Raw genomic sequence first — 7,067 nt, 5'->3', positions numbered from 1 at the left:
ATCACATTCTAATTTTCTTAGGTGTATGCACATGTTCTAAATGTCTAAATGTATTTTGGCTGATTGTAGGTTTACTATTTTGTTACACTGATTTGCTATTTATTTGTATGTTGACACATAAGGTTCTAATTATAGTAGCTCTAAGATATATTTCAATATCTGAGTAGGCTGGTTCTCTCTTGGTATTTTTTAGAATTTTTCTATATATTGCTTATTTGCTTTTTCATACAAAATCTAGAATCAACTTATTTAGTCAAAATTGACTTAATATTTTCAGTGTGACTTGAATTGATAAATTAAGAAGACAATTAACATAATGGTGGTATTGAGTCTACCTTTTGCATTTGTATTTGTTGAAATCTTTTGTCTCAGGAGCTTTTAAAGTTATCTTCATTAGCATCACTTAAAGTTTTTTTTAAACATATGTTATATTTATTGCAGCTCCTGTAATTAGTCTTTTTTAAAAAAAATTCTACCTTTTAATTACCTGTTGACTGTTAATATTTTTTTAAAGTTCCATGTTAACTCTGTAGCCAGTCATCTGTTATTGTTTGTAATAAGTTTTTAATGAATGCATTTAGGTTTTCCAAATGTGCAATCTTACCATCCAAAAATAATAATTTTACTTTGTGCTTTTCAGTATTTGTACCTTCAGCTTTTGTTTACATAATTATATGGGTTAATAGCTACAGAAAATCTTATATAATACTAAAAATGGAAATATGTGTATTGAATTTAGAATGAAACTTGATTGGATGTTAAATTTTATCAAATGCTTTTTCAAAATCTATGAGATTGATCATATGATTTTTCTCCTGGAATCTATTCATATGGTAAATAAATTAATAATACCCTAAAATTGATGCTGCCTTGCATTCCTGGAATGAGCCCAGTGTGATCACTGGGCAGAGATTTTGTAGGTAGTGTTTTTGTCATCCTTATTTTCAGGATATTTTATTCTGCTTTTTTCCCTTTTACCCAAAAATTATTTAATAATGTATTTTAATATCTGGTGAATAGAAACATTCTGTTTTATGATTACATTTCAGTTTTTATTGCATTGTGACTAGAGACTGTGATATTTCTAATTTGGGGGGATTTATTGAGATTTTCATAGACAACTATCTCACTGATGTGAGGCTCCTCAAATCTCTAACTCTTCTCTGTCTTTGCTCTTAGCAAATGACCTTGTTTCCTATTTCACTGGAAAACAAAATGAAGGCATTCAGAGGACAATTTCCAACTCCCACAGCAATATCTTCCTGTCAACAAAGGTCTGGACCTCATACACTGCTCCCTCCACCCCACCCAAAGCCATTATAGATTTAACTATGTTCTACCCAAGCCCAGCTTTTGCATGTGTGTTAGATCTTATCCCACTTGCTTACACAAAAGTTTTGCCCTAGTAATACTCCCCACTTTATTCAAAATTGTTAATATTCCCTCTCTATTAGGTTGTTTCCACCAGTACACAGCCATACTATTATCTCTCTTGTCTTAAAAATGCAAATACAAACAAAATTGAGTTTACGTTTCCTCTCATCTCCACCCTTTTCTCTGCCTCCTCATCCCAATCGTTAGAGCAAAACTCCTTAAAAATGTGGTCCAATATCACTGCTTCCATTACCTCTCCTCTTCTCAGTTAAATTCACTCCAGTGGGTATTTAGATTCCAAAACTCTGCTACATCTTTGCCTGTCAGTATCACCAATGACCTCTACGTTGACAATTCTGTGTCACCATCTCACCTGACCTATCAGCAGCATCTTGTCAGGGCTAGCTGCTCCCTTCTTATGGGAATGATTTTTTTCACCTGTTCTCTGAGGCACTACATACTGTATGTATTTCATTTTCCCTCAACTCCCTTGACAACTGTTTCTCAACCCCTTTTACTCATTCCCTTTAACCCCTTAACCTCACAGTATTAATGTTCCCCAGGACTCAGTCCACAGTCTCTTTATCTCTTCTCTCTCTATACTCACGCCTTCACTGATTCTCCCTCAGTTTCGTAGCTTTAAATAGCATCTGTCTTCAAATGATTCTCCAATGCATGCCTTCTGCCATGACCAATGCATGCCTTCTGCCATGACCACTGCTCTGAACATTAGCTCAAATATCTGTCAACTTTTTGTCTCTCCTTGGATGTCTCAAAATTATCATCCCCCAACCTGAAATCCTGGTCTTCTTTACCTACAGAAACATAGTCTTCCCTGACTCAGACAAAGATACCTGCACTCTTGTTCTGGAGAGCCGTCAGCAATTAGAAAGCATAAATCTTTGTGTTAAATTAGTGTCTACTATAGCTATAGTAAGGGATGACTTGTCAAGAAATGGTGAGAAAAGTGTCTCTATATCATGAAATCCTTTAAGGCATGAACGAACTTTCACATATAAGGTCCTTGTATCCCCTCTCTCCAAGTTCCAGTATATTATTCTGACCTGAAAAGGACCTCATCTTTATATATTTGGGGACTATTATCTTTTCTAATTAAATGCAAATGGTTTACTTGTGGGTTTTTTCTTTTCTCTTCTCTTAGCTGCCTTTTAACAGCTGTGGTCTATTGCCAGTGAGTTATCAGTGGACAGACATGAGATTCCTTTATGATGTTAAATGACATATTACAGTGTTTCTTCCACAAACTACAAAAGTTTAACAGCATGGACAATATTAAATCTTGTGCAAGAGTTATCCATTTTATAAAATCCACATTGATTTCTGAAATATAATGCACAATGTCTTTTTGGCCATTTTCCTAACATGTGCTCCATTTCATGAAAAATCTTTTCATAGAATTGGATGATCTCTTTTGGTCTCAAGGTTTTTGACAGTGAACAACAACACCAGCCTTAAATGTTGGAGTAGTGCAATCATTACTAAGGAACAGTTAAATTAAAATGAAGGCTTATCAATGTAATAATTAATTGAGGCAAAGGTCATTAACAGATAGTTATACATTATATGGTGTCACATTATCATCATATAGATTACATACACATCATCATATAGATTAATTGCAATGGAAAGAATCACAAGGTATTCCATAACCAACTGATTCAAATTGGCATCACCAATCATAAGACAAACTGTTACTATATGCCTCCTAATAGGGAAGCATATAATATCATTTGTTTAGTACTCCTTCAAAAAATGTTTAACTTAAATATAATAATGAGGAGACAAACAAAAGACCTAGTAATAGTGATGCTATACAGTTACTTGGGAAAAAGTTCTTTGTCTAAGAATATCCATTTAGAGTTGAAGTATCATAAGTGCAACTCATTTTCAAATAGTTCAGTCAAAGGACTGTGGTGAAATGTTGATAGCTATTGAATCATGATGAAAGGCATATAGGTGCTCATTGTACAATTGTTTCAAAATTTTTAGTAAATTGCAAACTTTTTTAGAATAAAAGGTTTGGGAAAAGTCACAAATTAGTAGTGCTGGGAATTGAAGATATTAGTTGTTATAGTCATTTGTCTCTGTACTGGTATTTATAGCCATATTTCATTGAAATTTATTAAAAATAACAGACGTGTCTACTTGAAAACTCCACCAGAACATTTTTTTCAAGGTTGTAGATTAAAATGTGATTAAAACTCAAGATGTTATTTGAACTAAAGAAATGAACACTAGTACCATCTATGTAGTGTTTCAAACTAGCAGGTTCAATCATTCTTAATTCTTTCCCTCTTTTATCCTTCAGACCCCATACCTAATGAACCAGTCACCGAATCCCAATGATTCTCTACCTCAAAAATCTTTCCTAAACTTAGCTTCTCCTCAGTATGTGTCAGATACAATGTGACTACCAAGAAGGCTCACAGTTTATATTTGGTGCTCTTATGCCTGGCACACTTTCCACCGTTCTCCCTCAAGGGATTCTCCTGCTCACTCAGGGATCAGTTCAAGGTCATCTGCTCTGAGAAAATGGGAGTTTGTTGTGCTTACTTGTTTCCATTATATTTTATTTGCCCTCTAGCATGTCTCCCAAGGTCTCATCCTGGACTCTGGCTGGATGTTCCTGCCTATCTCTCCACCAGACTGTACCTCGAGCATCTCTGTATCTCAGTAAACAGACACATAGATGGTGTTTAATTAATGTTTATAGGAATTAGTGAGGGAACCACTGAAGACATGATACATTAAATATGAGCTAAAACGGGAAGCCATATTTTAACCACAGCATTTCCTAAAGTTCTATGGATCCAAGTTGTACAAATAATCAATTATGATTTGCACCTTAAAGCCTTGTAAGAAAGTTAAGGCATGTACTATGAGAATGTAGGATGCTGCCATTTTTAATACTGATGCTATGAAAATAACTCTGCTGCAACTGAAAATATGTGGATCAAGTATGAACTGTAAGGAAATTGGTCTAATAGGGTTATCTGGAATGTTAGAACTAGAGAAATAAGACTGACTAGACCAGGCATGACCCTCAAAATTTGCATTCTTTTCCAGTTTAAGCTTCCAAGATTCCATCCCACTGAGGACCAGGGGAATTGTAGGCTAAGATAGATCCTAGAGTGACTTGTAATGGTTGGCCTCACACTATCCCTTTTAGAAACAGTTTAGGAGCAATGGGAAGCAAGATTCCAGTATTGTAACCCATTCAAGTCCAATATTTGAGTACAGCTAGTGAAAACTCAGTTCTGTGATAGATTTCAAGAGTCCTCCTCAGTATCTCATGTAGCAGCACATAGGGATTAAAGAAAACGTTTTTAAAAATAGTGCATTTACAAGGAAGCAATTGAGAAGGAAAACCATATATGACATTAAATTTCATTTCTAATATGAATGGTTTCAAAATAAAGTTATTGTTTAATGGGTGTAGAGTTTCAGTTTACGATGATGAAAAGTTTTGGAAATAGATAGTGGTGGCAGTTGCAGAAAAACATAAATGTGCCTAATATTACTGAATCATATAATTTAAAATAGTTTTATATATATATATATATCTTCTTTCTGTATGTATATCTTCTATATATATATATTCTTTCTGTGTACCCTGCATATATGATTATAACTGAATTCTAAGAGCTAAAGTAGATATCACTGGTTGCATTTGCTAGAGTAGAAATCAAAAGGCAAGAAAAATTACATGGTTTTCCCAGTCTTTCTAAAACTTTCAATGGTGCTGCATTTGCTGCTTGAAATTTAGTTGTATTATGTGGACCCAACTTTGGATGTGCTGATACTTAGCAATTAGATTCAGGAGTGGGGATACCTTTCTTCCTCAGAATCTTTTCTTACTCTTCAGCCTTTTCTAGAAGGATCCAATCATTTCCTCAGGATGAAAGGTAAGACTAATATAAACTACATCTAAAGGACCAGACTTTTACCAGCTGCAAAATACAATGGAGCTGTATGATGATGAGAACCACTAACACCTCAAGATCACATCCTCAACTCTGAACAAACTGGATACACATCATTCAGTGCCTCAGGCACACTGGACAAAGTTTTCCATTATGTTATCCCAAATAGCCTAGCCACATGGATGGCAATAAATAATATTGACAGAGAAATTCAGTGTCAACTGTGGGGATTAAAAACTGTTTGAAAATAAAAGAACAAAATGTTTAATTTATTAGGAATTAACAACCACTTTTATCTGAATTCCCCTGGATAAAATGAAGAACCAGAATATATCGACCAGTTTTGTTTCTATATTTTTGTTTTCCCCCTCCTTTAGCTGTGGCAGAGAGTAGCAGTAATTTAGCTTTTTCAGAAACTAGAATATTTAATTTTTACTGGAAGTTCAAAAAGATACATAATTTTGTACAGTCTAGAAATGCAGCTGCCAGATGATAACATGTACCGTATATTAACATATATAACAGAACAGAACTACATATACAGTTTTAAGGGACTTTTCTCTATCTTATGCTCAGATCCTAATATTTTATATAAACCCAAGAAGTAGGAAAAAGCCACAGAATTTATATTAAATGAGCACCAAGGGCTTAATTCAATAATGCTTGAAAATTGATTTGAAATTTATTGACCTTGGAATCAAGGGACTCCAGTCTCAATTCAACCACTCATTTTCTGAGCATGGACAAGAGTCTAAATTTCTTTTGCCTCCTTTTTTCTCTGTAAAATTGCTAATACAGACCTCCCACCTCTAATTTCATAAATATTTAATTTGCACATGGACTGAAATCATTATATGAAAGCAACGTCCACAGACTCCAATTCTTTCTTTTCAATTTCCTGTTTTTTAAAAATCAAAGTTATACATTCTTATGGAGTTAGTGCAATAATTCCATAAATATATACCATATGCAATAATCAGGTTATTATAGTGTAACACATCCATCATTTCAAACATTTGCTTGTGTTAGAAACATTCAAACTCCTTTCTACTAGCTATTTTGAAATATAAAATAAAATACTGTTAATTAGAATTTATTTCTCCTTATAACTATTCTTGTACTTGATCACCGATCTCTCTCTACCTCCTTTTCCCCTTCCCCCTTTCAGACTCTGATAATCACTATTCTACACTCTATGTCCATGAGGTCAACTTATTTAGCTTTTAATATGTTCTTTTAGTTTATCTGCGTGTTACAGAAAGTGTAAATTCCCAGGATTGTTCCATGAAATAAATATTATAAGCTTACTCAATTTCTTTTTACAAAGGAGGTCATAGGAGAAAACATGAACAAATTGACTTGGAATCCTTTTGCTCAACTTTTTAAGTAATAACAATTGTAGTACTGACTGATAGTGTTTCAGTATTTGCTGTTTGGCAGGTATTCTAACCACTAATGCTCTACATACACTATTTTATGGATCTTTATACCCCTTGCACAAGGGAAATCCTATTATCTCCTTGATTGGATGAAGATACTGAATCTTAGAAGTTTAAATGGCTTTCAGTAGCCCACATATCTTTTAAAACCAAGTCCACCTGACTCTGGAACATTAGTAACAATATCATAGAATATAGGGCCTTACTCTTCAAAAATGTAGAGAAATATTAAAATACGAACAGTACTTTAACAATAGTAAAATGTTAGCTCTCAAATTGACAATTCATTATGCACGTGTTTCAATCATTC

This window comes from Heterocephalus glaber, unplaced genomic scaffold (genome assembly GCF_053883595.1).
Source record: "Heterocephalus glaber isolate CG9 unplaced genomic scaffold, H.glaber_assembly_v1.0 deba00000676, whole genome shotgun sequence".
Classification (NCBI taxonomy): Eukaryota; Metazoa; Chordata; class Mammalia; order Rodentia; family Bathyergidae; genus Heterocephalus; species Heterocephalus glaber.
This window is presented reverse-complemented; position numbering follows the sequence as displayed.